The sequence below is a fragment of the Pan paniscus genome, chromosome 11, assembly GCF_029289425.2.
Source record: "Pan paniscus chromosome 11, NHGRI_mPanPan1-v2.0_pri, whole genome shotgun sequence".
In the NCBI taxonomy this organism is placed as follows: domain Eukaryota; kingdom Metazoa; phylum Chordata; class Mammalia; order Primates; family Hominidae; genus Pan; species Pan paniscus.
In genome coordinates, this window is record NC_073260.2 from 110,175,926 (window position 1) to 110,193,598 (window position 17,673).

Sequence of the window (17,673 nt, forward strand, 5' to 3'; positions counted from 1 at the left end):
CCCAGGCAAAAAACAGGAGACGAAATCAGTCCTGCTCTCACTGTTGTTTCTTGCTCTGTCTCGGTGCTGTTTTTACACGGGGCTGCACTGCCCCTCAGGGCCTTGCTGACCATTCTGGGTAGCATATTCAGCTCCAGCTTCCCAAAGCCCACCAGCATCAGCCACATGCAGGGCTAAACTTAGCCCTCAACCCCAAACACCAGTTCCTCGTGTGGGGCCTTTTCTCAAGATATTCTTATTGTGAAATCCTCAGTATCCATCCCTGGGAAAAGAAAATCTTGGTCCGAGCCACACTAGCTCATGTGGAATCTTGGGAAATAACATCCTGGGGAGTATCTGTGCCTTTCTTTTTCCCACTTCAAGAAAACCTCTGGGATCCATAAGTTCCCTCCTAGTGACTACCAGACAATGGGAAGTTTTAATCCAGTTAGTGACAAAAAGTGCGTACTAGTGTCTCACGCTGCCCCAGCCTCAGGCATATTTTGTGTGGGACCCCATAATCTTAATATGCACATTATTTAAAACGTGTACTAGTTGTCAGCTAGCACTGGCCACACAGTTTGTGAGGGACCAGTGCAATGCAAAAATGCAAGCCCGTTGTTGAAAGTTTAAGAATTGCAAATTGGCCTTTTTTTTTTTTATTATTTGTTTGTTTGTTTGAGACGGAGTCTCGCTCTGTCACCCAGGCTGGAGTGCAGTGGCGTGATCTCAGCTCACTGCAAGCTCCGCCTCCCGGGTTCATGCCATTCTCCTGCCTCAGCCTCTGGTGTAGCTGGGACTACAGGCACCCGCCACCACGACTGGCTAATTTCTTTGTATTTTTAGTAGACACAGGGTTTCACCGTGTTAGACAGGATGGTCTCGAACTCCTGACCTTGTGATGCACCTGCCTCGGCCTCCCAGAGTGTTGGGATTACAGGCGTGAGCCACTGCAGCCGGCCAGGCAAGCAGGGTATTTAAGCCAACGTGGGGCACTTCTAAGTATGGGATCCCGTGTGACTGCAAAGGACACACACCCAGGAAGCCAGCCCTGCTGCCAATATTTAAAAAGCAAAAGATTCTTCAAATAGAGAATCTGGTAACCCTGGGTCTGCATCTCCAAATGGCTGTACATAATGGGTTGGTGCAGAGTATTATCTTGTTGTATTGGTTTGCTGCGCTTGCCATTACAAAATACTGCAGATTGGGTGGCTTAAACAGCAGAAATTTATTTTCTCACCATTCTAGGGGCTCAAGTCTGAGATCAAGTTGTCAGCAGGGTTGGTTTCTTCCGAGGCCTCTTTCTTTGTAGATGGCTACCTACTCCGTCTTCATATGGTCTTCCCTCTATACATGTCTGTGTCCTAATCACTTCTTACAGGGACTCCACCAGTCATATTGGATTAGGGCCCACTTCATAATAACTTAAGTACCCCCTTAAAGGCCCTATCTCCAAATACATTCACATTCCGAGGTATCAAGGGTGATTTTGGAGTGGCACAGTTCAGCCTGTAACATAGCTTTTCCCTTTGGGGAGGGGTGCAGTGTTCCAAGTCACTGTGCTTACTCCAACCCAAACATGCTCACACACACACAGCGTCTCCCCATCCCTGAAGCAGGGGTCGGTTGGTATAGGTCATCTCATTTGTGCTGCTGTTCTTCCTCTGGTTCGCTTCTCTCATTTAGAGAGACCTGCTCCTCCCCTGCCGCACAAGGAATAGTGACAGTGTTCACAACAGGACAAGGGCTACACACTCCCTTCACATCTGTAAAGCTAAGGTTGCTGTTCAAGTGATCCTTCACGGGACAATCCATTTCTACACACACACACACACACACACACACACACACACACACACACACACACACACACACAGAGTACCCATTACATAGATATAACCATTTAAATGCAATGCTGAAGGAAGAAATTGCCATGAGGTATAACTGACTGCTCACCTCAGAAACTAGACTTGGAGATTTTAGGAGAGAAAAACCCTCAGCGACTACATAATTATTCCCCAGGGCTGATCCCACTTAAAAATTCACCTGACTATACAAGGGATGGCCCTAAATTTCAACGGAAACCCAACCATGTAGCCCCCTTAGAGAGAACGTACTCTCAAATTGGTCTTTGTACCTATTTGTAGAAAAATGTTAGCCAGATTATAGCTGAAAACTCTGCTAATTCTGGGGAAGATTTTGGTCTTGTGCCTGGAACTATTGAAGCATATATTCACACCTACCACATGTAACACTTAGTAGCAGAATTTCCAGCACAATACTTCAGTACTTTATTTTTAAAAGAAACAGAGCAGAGACTGAAGCCCTGTTCACTCTGCAGCTTTCTTGCAGGAGGCTCCACAAAAGGTGGTGGTGAGGGAGGTTCCGAGCTCAAAAGAGCTATTTTTTTATTTTTAAAAGGAAAGGAGACACTAAAATCTTTGCTCACAATTAGGGAACTCATGATGCTGAAACATAACATTTGCACCTGCCTGTAGATTGAAAAAATAATGTCAAATTTGCAAGGCTCTGAGAAAATAGGGTGCAGTGTATTAGTGATTTAATCAATCCCAATCAACATTAGAGTTCAGACAACACCTTACAGACATCTTACTGTAACCCCTTTGGTTTTTAGAGAAGGAAGGGGAGGTTGGAAAATTTTAATTGATTTGCCCCAGATCAGCTCTCCACCTAAAATGCAGGTCTTTTCTTTCAGATGAGCGTACTTTCCACCGCACCAGGCTACTTCTAAACAGGCATTGTCCTGTCAGCCTCAATTGCATGCAAAAAAAAAAAAAAAAAGACAAAACCCCTCTCGCTCTCCACTAGAGTCTCTGTTTGGACTCTAGAATTGACAAAGCAACGGCTATTTCAACTTCAACTCCCTTAGCAAATGGAAGAAAAGGCATCTGACCCGTGGACTCCTCCAGCTGGTCCCCGGGTCTCGCCGCCTGCGGGTCTCCACGTCAGCTCGCAGGCGTCGGCGGCCAGTCGGACACCAGGGGGCGCAGCAGCCTTTGTCCTGACAGGTATTGAAGAATGAAGCCAGACTGGGCCGTCAAGAAAAATCTGACTTCCCTCCTTTCAGTTTCTCTCATTGGAACCAGCCCACTCCCCAGCCCCCTTCATTCGCCTTAAAGCCATTTTCTGCTTCCTCGTCATGCTCAGATTCTCAGGGTGCAGGGATGCAGCAGTTCAGAGACCCCTCTCCAGGAGCTCCCCTGCTCTGCCAAGGAGACCCTAGCAGTGGCCCACCATTTGTTCTCACTTGCAGGCCTCTGAACTCAGGATGTTTTTGGCTATTCTTCCTGAATGAAGAACCCTATAGAACAGGACCAGCTTCCCAGAAGAACTGTCACATCTATCCTCTAATATCCCTCCCCTTTCTACGCACAAAAACAATCACAAATTAAATAACGTGTCTGGGAAGCTCACGCGGCCTGGATCTATCTCTCACCACCCTCTGTCTGCCCCTACAGTCTAAGGACAGCCTTTGGTAGTAGCTACCTACCCAAAGGGACAGGCTGCAGCACCTTCACCATACCTCTGCCATTCTCACCAACCCATGGTGCACCCCAAGCAGGATAACTGCCTCCTTGTAACCTCACCAGCTTGCCTCTGTGTGCCCTCCAGCAGAAAGAAATCCACTTGACCCTTGCCAAAGTCTCCTGATTCCAAAGATTCAGTAATAAATGAGCATCCTCTTCTACTTTAAGACATACTCCTAACCCTGCCCCTATAGACACAAATGGACACAATGCAAACCCTCAGATGTCAAAAACGTACTCTTTCACAAAGACTCCTGAAACTCCTCTGTTCCAGAGGGAAAGGCTACAGGGTCCTTCCTATGCAGGCCTTTGAAAAGCAGCTATATGTTTACATAGAGAGATTCCAAGTTTACACAGTCCTTTCCCTGTCTGTTATTGGAGCCTCTCAACAACGCTGAGAGATAAGCAGTGAAATCTAAAGCTTAGAGGCTTGCCTCAGGACCAGACCTAGTACAGCGTAGAAACAGCACTGAGGGCCCGGGTGACAGAGCATGGAAACACTTGCTTGTCCAATTGCACCAAGGCCTGGAAGAAATGCAGCCACCATAGAAGATCATCAGATTACATACACTGAGGGAGCCTGTGGTCTCAGGAGCCAGGCAGGGGCAGGAGGAACAGTGCAAAAGAAGGGGTGATGTCAATTCTGACCTGACTCTTCTTTTTACCTGTGGCCTCACTCACTTCTTTATTTCCACGTTCATCTTAGCTAATGTAGAGTACTGGGAAGTGCTGAGCCTGGAGACAGGTAGCCATGGTTTGTTATCTTGGTGGTGAGCCTCCCAACTCCACACTCATAAAATAATGATAACATCTATTATATATACAAATACATCACCAAAAAAATGAAAAAATCAGTGTAATTCCAGGAGATGGAGCAGGGTAGGAGACTTTTACTTTCATTTTATGCTGTTTTCTATTATTTGAAGTATCTGGATTTACGCATGTGTTCCTTTTATGATTTTATTTTTAAAATTTTATTGGGGTTAATGATGCTCTTTAGCGTTGCTGCAAAGATGACTTATGTAACATATCTGGCATGGTACGTGGTCTGGTGCACAGTTGATGCTCACTAAACAGTAGTTTATTGTTAGCTATATACTTCCGTCAGAACTGTGGGCAAATGGGACCTCAAATCAAGAGACCCAGGGTCTGCGGCACACTCTGCTCTCAGATCCATGTATGCCTTTTAGTAAGTCAAGCCTCTTGGAATCTATGTAAACATAGTAGCTGCTTTTCAAAGGCCTGCATAGGAAGGAATCTGTGCCTCAGTTTCTTTATCTGTAAAGCAATAAGACACAAGCCAATTGATTTGAAAAATGGTGAGAAGGACAGGACAACATGCTCACCACCCAAAATGCCTGAGATACCTTCTAAAATTCAGTCACAGTCTTTGCAAGGGAGGCTTCTTAAGTTTGAGTTCATCAGACAGAAACTCTTTCTAGGAGAAGTTGTCATCTAGGATAGACAGAAAGGGCTGGAGATAGCTGAATAAGTTCTAAAGCAAGTACAGAAATTAAATCAGGAAACAATGTGTGAACAGTATAGGGCCATCAGCATAGGATGGGAGGTGAGAGAAGAAGGTTTGAGGTGTTCCTTGAGTGCAGTTGGCACCACGATCATTTCCTGACAGGGGAGATGCCCTTGGTAGGCAGAAGGGGTGTGATTCAAGGTCCAGGCATCCCTGACCCAGACACAGCCAGCCCTAGCCCAGCTCCCTAGGATGAGAGTTCTGTATGGGGCACAGGGCTGGTGCTGTTGAGACCAGGCCTCCCTAGGCAGATCCAGGAGCAGAGCTGCCCTTTGGACAAATTACTTTCGGCAAAGTCAGAAGGAACCCACTGCCCAAGAGAATTGGGCTAAAGCACCTCTGAAGTTTCTTCCAGCATAAACTTTATCTTAACAACAACCAAAAAAAGTGGGGAGACTGGACCATAGGAGGTGCAGATGCCCAAACATGATCCTCTCCCTGCTTAGCAGGTAGTCTGGGGATACCTATTTTTTATGCACTCCAACTCCTGAAAACCAACTAAAGATTTGTTCCTGGAACACACAGCTGATTCATTTCCTACGCCACTCAGAACGGGAGATTTCCCTCCTTTGCCAAAGCTTGGCCTTTGGGGGATAGGAGGCAGGTAGTCTAGTGGGTAGAAAGGTTGCGACTTTCTTTTGCCCCGCGGTCTCCTTCCTATTTAAAGCAGCACCGCCTGTCGAAACAGCTTTGTGCCAATATTTGCAGGCAGGAAGATTTTCTGACATTGTAAGGGGGTTGTTGGAAGCAGATGGGAGGCCCTTTCCCAAGGCCATCGGCAGACCAGAAATTGGTTACACCCGCACCCAGGGAGGAATCCCTAGCCCCCACTCTCAAGATCAGCGCCCATAAGGTATCTGCATTTACATTTTAAAAAGAAAGAGGAATTTTTTTGTATCTCTGAATCATCCGGCAGCGCCTGATATTATACATCTCCCCCTAAAGCCCCTGTTGTCCCTCCCTAAAGAGGAGGTCGTGTTTTCAATTCTTGAGAGATCTGGAATAACGGTATGAGAGCATGCCAACAGCTAGACGACCCCCAACTTCCCCCCCACCCCACCCAGGTCTTTCGCCCTATAGGAATTGGGGGCAGCGGGGGTGGCAATTCGCAGCGAGGCAAGGGCAGGTAGCAACAACTCCGACTGATCTCCAGAGGCAAAACCAAACTAAACGTAGTTCCAACCATCATATTTTAACAAAATCTGCATTCTGTGAAAGTCTGTTTTTTTCTTAGAGAAACGCCCTTCGTTTTTAATTTTGCGTCACTTTCGCAGGCAGCCCTGAATGCCTAGCCACTTGTTAAAATGCCTCTGTGCTTGCTTTTCCGTGTGGTTCTTTTCTGTGCCCGTTTGTATCTCTAATAAGCGGCATTGTTTATTATCCTTGGGTCGGGGCCCCTGTGACTGAACCGAAATAATACAGAAGCACCGAGGCTGAGCGCTGGAAAATACTCCGGGTTTCCCAGGCCCAGGAGGGTCCCCGGGGCCGCCAAACGACCCTCCTGGGGAAAGCCCACCCGTGCGTGCGTGCCTGGTGAAGGGCAAGTTTGCAAGAGTTTTTCCAGGCAGGGAGAGATCATGGGCAATCCAAAGCCCAGATGAGTGGGTATACAAAGGGGCACACGGGGAAGGGAAATGCCACTGTGGACCGGTAATGGGGGTGTGACTTAAGAGCCAATATTGACAGGATGACTTTTTTTAAGGGAGGCGGGGGACTGCCGCGCGGGAAGCGTTCTGAGCCGTCTTTTAGCTCGAAGTCTCAACTCTCATCCCTATGCAAGAAATTGTCACTAATAAATTCTTTTTTCCGCATAGCCCGTCAGTCCTCGCTGTTAAAGCGAGTATCCTAAACAAGATGAGGCTAACTTCCCTCCTTCTCCGTAGTTACCTAATATTTGCCCACATTTCGTTTTCAGCTGGGTGCTTTGTGGCCGTAGGGAATGTAAGTGCATGCCCCAGGAAATAAAGTGCCGCTGTTCCCCAGCCACAGATCAAGTCTTTTCTTCCCTTTGGACCCCAAACGAGCCCTGCTTTGGGGCTCTCCAAAATTTCGCTGCTCCCAAAACGGAGTGGGGTTCGCTATCAAAAAGCAGAAACCCGCATGGGAAACATAACGCGGAATGCCTTTGGCGTCTCGGGGAAAATTTCCCGGTTGAACCCAGTCTACGCTTCCACACCCCCTAAATTTAATGTCGGGCGGGCTCCGTTGCAGAGTTTGCCCTAAAGAAGGTTGTTAAATACGTGCCATTCTCGGGACTGTGTGCTCCTCAAATGAGACTTCCAGCCCCAGGGCCCAGCCTGAACTGTCCTTCCCACAGGTTCGCATGCGAGACCAAACCCCCACCCCGCTAGCTTCCAAAAATTCTCCCAACAGGCTACAAAGACTGCTCAAATTGTCCTCGCTAGCTTCGCTCCCCCATTCAGTTAGATTGTTTAAAAATACAGAGATCTGTTTGCTCGCAAGAGCAGAGAGTGATTTCCCTCAAGCAACTCGTGCGAGAGCTTTAGGCAGCCCCTGGGTTGCAGCGAGTCCAAGCGTCGGTGGAGTTTTCCGAATTTCAAGAAGTAGTAAAGTGAATTTCGGTACAGGGAAAAGTGCCGGGTGTTGGAGCGCAAGGTGGGGGCGGGAGCCCAGGAAGCCGCCAGGAGGTTTTTTTGTTTTTAATGTTAGACACGCATGAAGGCGCAAGCTTCGTGGTTTCCGAACTTAGAGAATCGTGCCGAGTTTGGGCCCATCTCTGCAGCCAGGGGCCCAGCACAGAGCACAGGGGGCTGTTTCCAGTTTTCAAAGAGCGAGCAGAGGCGCGGGAGCAGCTCGCTAGGCACTGCCACATGCAGCTGACTGTCCGCTGCTCCCGGCTCTTCCGCCCTCTCTCTTCGCGTGGCACCCCCAGAGCCATCCCACTGCTGCCAGTATTGCGCAGAAGAAGACGGGCTCCAGGCGGCAGAATCCCCCAACAGGTAGTTTCACCCGGGCGCTGGCCTGGCTTAAATATCAAAGGCTGGGCCGCCTGTGCCGTGCTAAACTGGAGCCGAAGCACTGACACCTAAAGAGTCAAGGAACGAAAGCTGCGTTCTGGGAGTCACTTTAAATAACCTTGTTTTCTCTCCACCCTCCAACTTCTCCCGAAATAGCGTGAGCCCTGCCGTTTGGAACGGCGCTCAGCGAGCCTAAATAAGCTGCTTCAGGCTGTAAACTCACAGCCAATTTGGGGTCTTTTATTTTTCACCCCCGGTAGTTACTACAGAACCCAACTCGGCTTTACAGCCATAGGTATTTATTTGGGAATTGGAAAATTCCCCTCAAAGCAAAAAAGGAAAAGGGTGCGCTGCAGTTGTATGATATAATTGAATTATGCCTTCCCCTGGCGCACAGTAAGGAAAAGCGGAATGCCAGTAGGTGTGTAGAATGGGCCGCCGCGGCCTCACGCCCCAGAGGGCGCACCACATTTCCTTCCCAGGGTGCAGGGAGAACTTGGGTTGGGCGACTTCGTTCCGCCCCCAGCATAAATGCCCAGGTTAGGGCATCACAAAAACCTAGTCTTGGGTGCTCTGTCGGATCGCTAGTACCAACGTCCCCGCCAAGGACCGCGAGCGCACGTGGTGCGCGGAGACCAGACACCGCGTGCGACGCGAAACTACGCGCGTCGCTCCAAAGCTCCCTGGCGCGCGCGCGCGCGCGGCCCTTGCTGGGCGGCAGGATACTGGGACCCTCGGCGAGAGAATCTAATCCCGCCTTGGCAGATAAGACTTTCCCTCTACCGCCCTGAGCCGTCGCCGGGTAGTGATTTCTGCACGGAAAAAAAACCGCGGAACTCCTGGCCCTGCCTTGTCTGTTTCCTAAGGAAATGTCTTTTACACTCCGCACAGTCACCCGACCCCCCAATGCCTCTGGGACCTTGGGCGGACCTGACCGAAGAGACTTGGATCTTCAACCGCCTAGGGAGCTGGCCACTCCTTCCCTTCTCCCTTCTCCCAATCGCACCCAGCTCACTCCCTCCACACCCGCCCCAGCACTGTTAGCTTGCCCTGAGCCTCCGCCACTAACTGCGCTACCTAAACTTTCCAAAGAAAAGTTTTCTCGCGCTTTGCCAGCTCAAGTTTGCCCCAGCTGGCGCTGGCAGGAGGAGAAAAGGAGTCCCTCTTCCCCCTCCACCTATCCTCCTCTCCCTCCCGTCCTCTCCCTCCCCTAGGAGTCCAAACCTTGAGGGTGGGAGCGCGCGGTGGTGGAGCCCCCGAAGGCACTGACTGTGCAGGGGACGGAGTTCGTTTCTCATCCTCCACTCTCAGTGCCTCGACCGTTCCCGCCCCCTCCTCCCCCACCTCGCTTTCGGCGGGGAACTGCGGGCTTGTAGTTTAGTTTTGTTCAAATTTATTTCTCTTTTTTAAGATTTTTTTTTTTAAGATCCCACCCTTCCCAAGCCTCGCGCGTCTGCCTGCCTTCCAGCTCCCGGCGTGGAGCTCAGGAGACGCACCCTTCGCGCCGGGCGGGTTGTCTCCCGAGTGGGGGCCAGGGGCTCCCTGGCCGCGATTTCGCTGGCCTAGTTTCGTCTCCCTAGGAGACCTAGGTCCTGTTGTGAGGCTAATTCGTGCGGGAGCTCGGCCTCACAGTAAGTGCCTCTTACCCCACCCTCACCCGAAGCTGTCGATGCAGCGGGTTTAGGGGGATGTTTGCGAGACAGCAATAGGTAGCAGTTGATAGGAGACCCTGTTCTGACGTCTTCTTGAGTTCTTTACACATACAGGTAATTACAGATAGAAAAGATCCCCCCCTCAAGGTTCTATAACTCTTTGCGCACCGCCAGGTGACCATCACAGAAACCGCCCCAAGCTAGTTAATTTGTGGCCTATTATGTTTTTATTTTGTCTATGATTAACGAGATTTGAGATTTTGTAGCCAAATTTACTACCCCGGGGCTTCAACTTTCAAACCAGCAAGCCAACGGGAACGTTCTGGCGAAACTGGATCTCCTTCTGCGTTGCTGGGGCGCGTGCGGGGAATAGAAACGAAATCCGTCGCCGACGGTGTGGCGTGGACTGCTGGGCCTGGGGACGCTGGGCGGGCTTTTCTGAATCCCATCGGGTTGGGCTTGAAATCGGACTTGACCCTGCCAGGGTTGTGCTCTGCACTTAGCCTAGATTTTTCCACTTGGCCAGAGGGCTCCTATCACACGTCGCAGATGACGCCCGTCCGGAGCGACGTTCCCAGGGGCAAGCGGTTTCAGGATCACCTTTACCTTTAGCTCAAGTTACGGGGGGTGTCGGTTACCTCGTGTGACTGCGGATATGAAATCTCCACCCAGAGCAAAGATGGCTACAAATCCTCTCCCCTCCGCATGAACATCAGGAGACTTCACTCCGGCGCCCACCGCAAGTCTCTTTCCAGCGCTGGGGTGAACACGTGCCCCACGCGCCCGCGGCGCGCCCTCCTTCCCGTGGCTTAGCACAGGCCCCGCTTCGACTGTGCGCGCCGGGGATCAGGGTTGTGCCTCCTCAGCCCACAGGCGAGGCCTCCCACCCGCTAGGCTGGTCCCTGTACCACTTGGCCCGTGTTGCCACCATGGCGGTGTCAGAGAAAGCCCTGCGGAGGGTCAACCAGAAAGGCAGGAAGTTTCTAGGCTCCTCGAAATGGCACCCAAGGAGAAGCAAAACCATGCAGCGACATTCGTGGAAGCCCTAAGTCATCTTTGAAAGGCCGTTTGAAGAGGGAGGGGTGTGAGGGGAGAGAGGATCAAGTTATGGGTGTAAGCCGCCTCGCTTCTTAACTCTTTACCTAACCACCTTCAAGTCTGAGCGGTTGACACACTGGGCTTTTAAGTACCAAACTCCACGGAGATGGGGCAGAGGAGAAGCACCCCCAAACCCGCAGAGCTAGCCGCTGCCCGCTCTCTCCAAATGTGGCAGCCGCACTTCGGAGAGCAGAAGCACGGCTCTGATTTGCGTTTGCTTCGAAAATAAAGGATCCCGTTCACAAAGGAACCCTTGCTTCCCTTTCCCTACTCCACTCCTCTGCACCTTTCGCATAGCCTCAGACCCTTTGATTGCATTTATTTATTTTTAAGCTCCGGTACCCTAGATTTCACTGGGAGATTTTAAGGCAAGAATGGAGAAAGATGGGATTAAGAAAAAGAGCTGGCTGTGTTCTAGGGCAAGGTTAGAGAGGAATTGAAAATCGAGGGTAGATGAATTTGGGGATGTTTTAAAATTTCATTTCCCACAGAAGCTACCTCCTTTGCACTAGAACCTATTTAAATTATTGGGACAGGAGGAAGCTGGGAGTCTCCGTGGCAACAAAAAGTTAAAGGCTTTGGAGATGCCCCTTTCTCTTACCTCTACTCAAATGAATAAAAAGCAGCTCTCCTTTCAATTTAGTGACTGTACCCTTCAACACGCTCACCTCCGCCGCGAAAGTGTGTTAATGGCCAGTTCCCCCAGGGAGGCCAAGCTCAGGAGCGTGGCCCAAGACGGACTCCCAGAACCCCTGGAGCTGGGCTTTTTATTCTCTAGGATGGATGCTGGGAAGGGCCGAAGGTGGAAGCTGCAGTGCCTAGGCTGTAGGGGTGTGGGAAAAATGCCCCAACCACCCCTCTTCCTTCAAAGCCCCTCTTCTGCTGGTTAATTTAAACCCTCAAGATTGTACTTCTAATCTTGGTGGCTATGTTGTTCTTTTTTGAAAGTAGCAATGTATGTTGGTAGTTCTTTTAGTATGTATGTCCTTCATTTGCTTTTGTTTGTAGGATTTTTTTTCTCCTTTTTGTCTTTCCTTGCTTTACCCTGCAGTCTTGGCAACCCTGCAGGAGGAGGTTCAGTGGGGAGGGTGAAATCGACCCGTTTATTCTTGTTAATCACACACAAAACAGTATAAACACTGACTCTCAATTATTAATAGGATCCTTCTATGAAAAAAACCCAGTCATTTAGGTAGAACTGGTTAGGACTGAGAAATCGATAATACTGGTGAACTAGCTTATTCTGTCCCTTTAAGAAAAAATCCATAAAGCTCTTCCATCAGCCCAGTGTCTGGGAAAGAAGCAAACTAACTGCTTGGAACAAAAGAGACAAAGAGGCCAAACAACAAAACAAACAAACAACTCCCTCTACCCCCCCTTCTGAGACAACAATAGACTAGACACAGCAAGTGCAGTTACTGCCTGGCCCGGCTGCTCCTGTCGACCTGCCAAGTCTCCCGCATTTGGCTGGAGACTTTCTCTCTCACCCCACTCTCGCACCCCCATCACCCCCCTCTCTCGGCCCTTTCTGTCTTTCTCTCTGTGTGACTCTCTCTGTGTGTGCCTCTCTTGGGGTCTGGCTATGTATGTGTGTGTCTGTCTCTGTTGTTTTTGCTTTCACTTGATGTGGCTCTGTCTCAGGCACCTTAGTGTTTCTCTCTCTCTCTCTCTCTCTTTCTCTCTCTCTCTCCCTCTCTTTAAAGGTCCTCAGCATATTAGCATACTCTGGCATTTATTTACTTATTTGCTAGGCCATTTCTGTAGCATCTCCTAACTGCCTCCTCAAAACTTCTGTTTCTTCCAGTTGTCACGGTGGCCTATTTTGTATTTTGTTTGCAGCACTCTCTGCCAGGAAGATGCTGAAGTCCATTTGCACTTTAGTTTTTAACCATTCTTCATGTTCAGTTCTTTGCTCTCTTTCTATAAGGTTTCTGGCACACTTCCCCCCCGACCCCCCCCCCTTGTCCCCAAGCAGCCCTTTCTCTGCTTCTTGGCACTGCTTGGGACTCTCATGCATGCCTGCCCTCTTTCTCTCACTCCCTCTCTCTTGTGGCCAGCCCCCTCCTCCCTGTCTCCCAATCCAGCCTTTTTCTTCCTTTTCCCTTCTCCACCAAACTTTAATAAAATACTGTACACACTTTTGCCTGGGGATTGCTTTTCTTTATAAAGTGAACCTAAACCTTTGTAAAGTGGGAAGGGAGGAAAGGCAAGAATCCAGACTGCAGCCAGCAGAGGCTGTAGCATGGAACCAGCATCCCTGCCAACAGCCACATCCCTTTCACACTTTTTTTTAATAAACCCTTTGTAATAGCAACTCCTTCTGAAGCATCTGTGTCTGCTACAGGGAAAACCTGGCCATGTCTCTCTACTGGGCTGCAAGGGTGAGGCTGAGTATCCAATAGGGAGGGCAGCTGCAGCCTCAGTCGTAAGCACTCTCCCCCGCCCCAGCCCATTTCCACCTCCTCTTAGAGAAAAATGAGAAAGTAGGGGGTTCTCTGGCACCGGGGTAGAGGTCTTCAATTCCCCTTCAAGAGAAGTATAGCATGGTTACTTGAAACGAAACTTCTCCAAGGATGGTTGACTTACAGTAACAGGGGAAATTTCAACTGTCAGAAGATTGTGGGGAAAACAGGACTAAACTGTTTATCTAAAGCAGATCTGAGAATTCCCACAGTCAGGTGGTACAGGGTTGGCAAAATGGTGGCATCCCCTCGCCACCCACTCCCCCACCCCCCGGCCATGCTCACTAGGCAACAGAAACAGGACAAATTATTTCCCTTGGCCTCACCCCCTTTTCTTTCCCTCCTTTCTTTAATAATATACAGACAAAAACATATGAAAACAACATAAGGGGCAACTCTGAAGGGAGAAAACTCATTTAGTCTGAGAAGAGTATGAAAAACAGAAATAGGAAATGTACCCTCATTGTTTGGTTGCTTGGTGATAAGGGCAGTATGAAGAAGCATCGATGTTATAAAACACACATATGCACATGCATATACACATGTGTATATGTATGCATATTTAGTTGGTAGTGACAACTTGTCAAGAGAGGAAGGGAGGAGTTTTAAAATCAGACACACATGGTTTGAATATAATTGGCCACTTATTAGCTAGGTGACTATGTGTAGCCCGCTACACCTTCCTCACAGTTGGGGTTCTCTTTAGAACTAAGTGGCATTGCATATATGAAAAAGCCAAAAGTAATGTCTGGCATGCAGCCTGTGTTCAATAAACGAGCCTTCCTTCCCTCTTTTTCTTTCTTCCTATTTCTTTTTTCTCTTCTTTCCTTTCTTCCTTCTTTCCTTCCCTTCCCTCCTCCCTGCCTCCCATCTTCCTTCCTTCCTTCCTTCTCATTTCACTGGCTTTTCCCCTGATCTTTCCAAAGGTGTAAGCAAAGGGAATTCATGCCACTTGCCCCAATTTTCAGTTCCTAAGGGAGACTTTGTTGCTCCTTGAGTCCCAGTAATGAAACACTGCAGACCCTATAGTAGTCTACTCTTTCTAAGCCAAAGGCTGCCTGAAATAATTTGTTCTTGGGTGGGATTATTTGGCTCCATTATTCTACCCCCTTATCTAGGTTCTTTATTTTCAAATGGTTAATGAGAGAGACCCTTACCCATAATCCAGCCATGTATATGTTTCTACAGGCCCAGAGAGCTTTTGCTCTTGGGGACATATTAAAAATTGCCCCATGGCCAAAAAGCTTAAGAAGGGAGAAACAGAAAAGAGTATGTTCCAATGAACTATTGTCCTGACCCACAACTTCCCAATTGGGAATGCTGTTTTCTTGGTATTTTGACCTTGTCAAAATGACTGATTTTTTTTTTTTCCTCCCGAGGAGTCACTCTCTAGCTAAGCAATGTTTCTTGAGTGGGATTTTGGGCTGAGACATCAGTGCATCTGGAAGCACTCACTGATGGAGATGCCTGTCCTAGCCCGACTGTTGCTGAGATTCCCTCTCTTTCTTTGTCTTCCCCAGAAGCAGAACCAGGTTGTAACAGCAACTGGCAAGCCCGTGAGCCATGGATGAGCCCCCAGCTTCAATTGGTGGGAGAGTGAACACATAAAAAATGTTCCCACCTCAGACTTCCTTTTTCCATGGGTCTTATTGTCTATTCTACAGATACCCCATTTCCACATTTCACTGGCTTCCTGTCCTATTTTCCTGTTTTATCGGAGCCTTGGCAACCAGTGAGCGGCACTGACACTGGAGTCTGTGCTGGGGAGGTGGCCAGTCCCTCACAGTCCCTTCCCAGCACTTCTGATCCTTCTCTTTGCTTGTCTTACTACCTACCTGTTTTCATTGAGGGCCTCTGCTACTTATGACATAGATGTGGAAACCTGTTTCATCTTTCTCCCTCCTTAGGCATTCCAGTTTCCATGTGGCTCCTTTCTGTAAACTACAAAGAGAGCTGTCCATCGTTCCTGGAAGCACCCCTTCTCATTGCAGATTTCAACTCCCACGCACCAGGTACCCATGGGCAGTCCTCAACCTGCACAACCAAGCACGGGTACTCTAAATTCCCCAGTTCTGACAGCTGTGAGTGCTGGTGAGCACTTAGTCATTTAGGGATGTTTCCCTCAAATGGAAAAGACCACAACGTGTGATGCCAGAAGACTAGCAGATTCTGAAGCCTTCCAAAGCCCTGTCTTGCATTCTTCTTGGGCTCTTGTCCAGGAAGAAGCTTGAGACTATGTTTCTTAATCTTGTCCTTGACCTACATTCCTCATCTACTAAGGCTTCATTGGCATACCAATGGCAGAAAGGTATTTGTTACTGCAATGGGTACAACGAGTATTAACGTATAAATAAGAACCACTACCGCCACCGCCCACCCGCTCCCACCCAACCCCAACACTGGTCAGTCCTCTGTTCTTTCCATGACTTTACTTCTAGTAGGCCAGTTTTTATACTAAGTCAGTAACTCATTTCCGGACCACCTGAGAGGTAGCCCTACTCTTAAGTTGGCACAACTGCCTACAGAACTAAAGTTAAGTTTGGAAAAAATGCCAGGCATAAATACCACCACCAGATTAATAGATTCCAAACCACATCATTCTGAGCTGGCAACGTAATTCACATTCTGCACAACGAAAAGGTTTGAAGAGCAGTCAGTTTCCTGTTTGAGAGAAAAGTTTGCTTCTACTTGCTAAGTTACAGCCATTCTGTATGAACCCCTTCTATAGAACAAGAAACTTCTCAATTTAGGAGTCTTTGGAAAAACATTTTATCCTCTGAGTTGGCTCCCAACCCCACTGCACATTAGAATCATCTGGGGAGCTTTAAAAAGTTACCAGTGCCTGGGCCTCTCCTCAGTCCAATTAAATTAGAATTGCTACGAGTGTGGTGTGGGCATCGGTATTCTTTTTTACAAGTTCCCCTGGGTGATTCTAATGTTTAGCTAGGGTTGAGAACTCTAATTTATAGTTTAAGAGAATAGTGCCTCTTGGTGAAGAACGCCCATTCTTTTACTAAGTAGGCAATGAACTCCTATTATTGGAGACAGTTTGCTGAAGACACAAAGATGAAGTCGGTAGGCACTGGGCTCCTTAAGTTAAAATTTGGTAGGAAAACGCTAATATGCAGATCAGAACCTCTAGAAGCAAGATTGAGTGCTTCTAAGTTCTTACAAACAGCACAGGACTGAAAGTTAGAGCCCCAATTTACAATTCAGGTTCTGTCACTAACTAGAAAGGTGAACTTTGGACAACTCACTTGACCTCTTTGGGCCTCAGTCTGGTCATCTGTAAAAAGAAGTGGCTGGACTGAAAACTCTATATGCTCCAGCCTTACGGTGCATTCCTAAATTCTTAGAAACCCATAAGCTTAGCCAGGCAATTACCAAATACTTTGGGAGGCTGGCTCACTTACTCCTGCATGCCACTGACAACTGTCTTTCTGATGTTTTACCAAATCCCTTTCCAAAACCCCAAGTATCAGGGTGTTAATTTTTAAATAATCCTGGGCTGCCTTAATTCTCTCCCCTAGTCTCTTACAAATTAGCAGATGAAGAGAATGGAGTAGTGGTAATGTCTATGAGCAGTGGGTAATGACTAACAGAAGTTTATCCAGTTGGATAAATGTCTAGTGGATTGCTGCTGGGGTCAGTGTTAGTTCTGGTCTTAATTAACATCTTCATTAATAGTGTGGGAGAGGGAATAAACAATAGCTAATGATATTTGCAGATGGTAGTAAATTTAGAGGTGTTGCTACTACCAGTGAGAGCAGCAAGAGCCATGGGGATATCAGAGATGTGAACAAGAAGTGATTATAATGATGTTTGTTCTGGAAAAGGCAGAATGAAATGTTTAAGGGGAAAACAACGGGGGAAATTGGGAAATGATAAAAGAATCAACTATTGCCATTCTTTGTAACCTGGGTGTGCGTTTAGCAAACGAGGCAGCTAATAGTCTTACAACTTCTGTTGCACATACTGGGATGTTGTCCTGAACAACAATAATAATCACAGCAACAACAATAATAGTAATAATAGCCAACATTTTTGAGTGCTTACAATAGGTCAGACAGGGTTCCAAGTGATTTACACGAAAGCAATTTTTGTCCCTAAAATCATGATTCAGTTCTTCTAGGCTTTTTACATTTTCTGACAGGATACTTGCTACAGATCTGCAATTTCTAGATTTGAACAAACCTGTGAGTTTTAGGGGAAACAAGAAGTTTAAAATGGGATGGCCAAGTAAAGTGGAGAATATGGTGTGTCCTCTTTTCCCAGGCTCATGAGCAGAATGTTTCCATCTTTGATTTTTCCTGTCCCCAACCTACCTACCATCTTTTCTCTATTTAGGCAATTGCTGGGTTAACATGATTGGTGACGGTAGACGGAAAACTATCGCAAAGGTTCAGAAAGAAAGGAAAGAAGGGAGGG

At 48.0% G+C, this 17,673-nt stretch overlaps 1 protein-coding gene and 1 long non-coding RNA gene across 11 annotated transcripts in view; one reads left to right on the plus strand and one right to left on the minus strand.

Moving 5' to 3' along the window:
* The window catches only part of NFIB (nuclear factor I B), a 450,108-nt gene that overhangs the window by 175,735 nt on the left and 256,700 nt on the right, over positions 1–17,673 (plus strand). The window lies entirely within an intron of this gene.
* LOC129393106 (uncharacterized) overlaps positions 1–17,673 on the minus strand; it is a 44,118-nt gene that overhangs the window by 3,323 nt on the left and 23,122 nt on the right. The window lies entirely within an intron of this gene.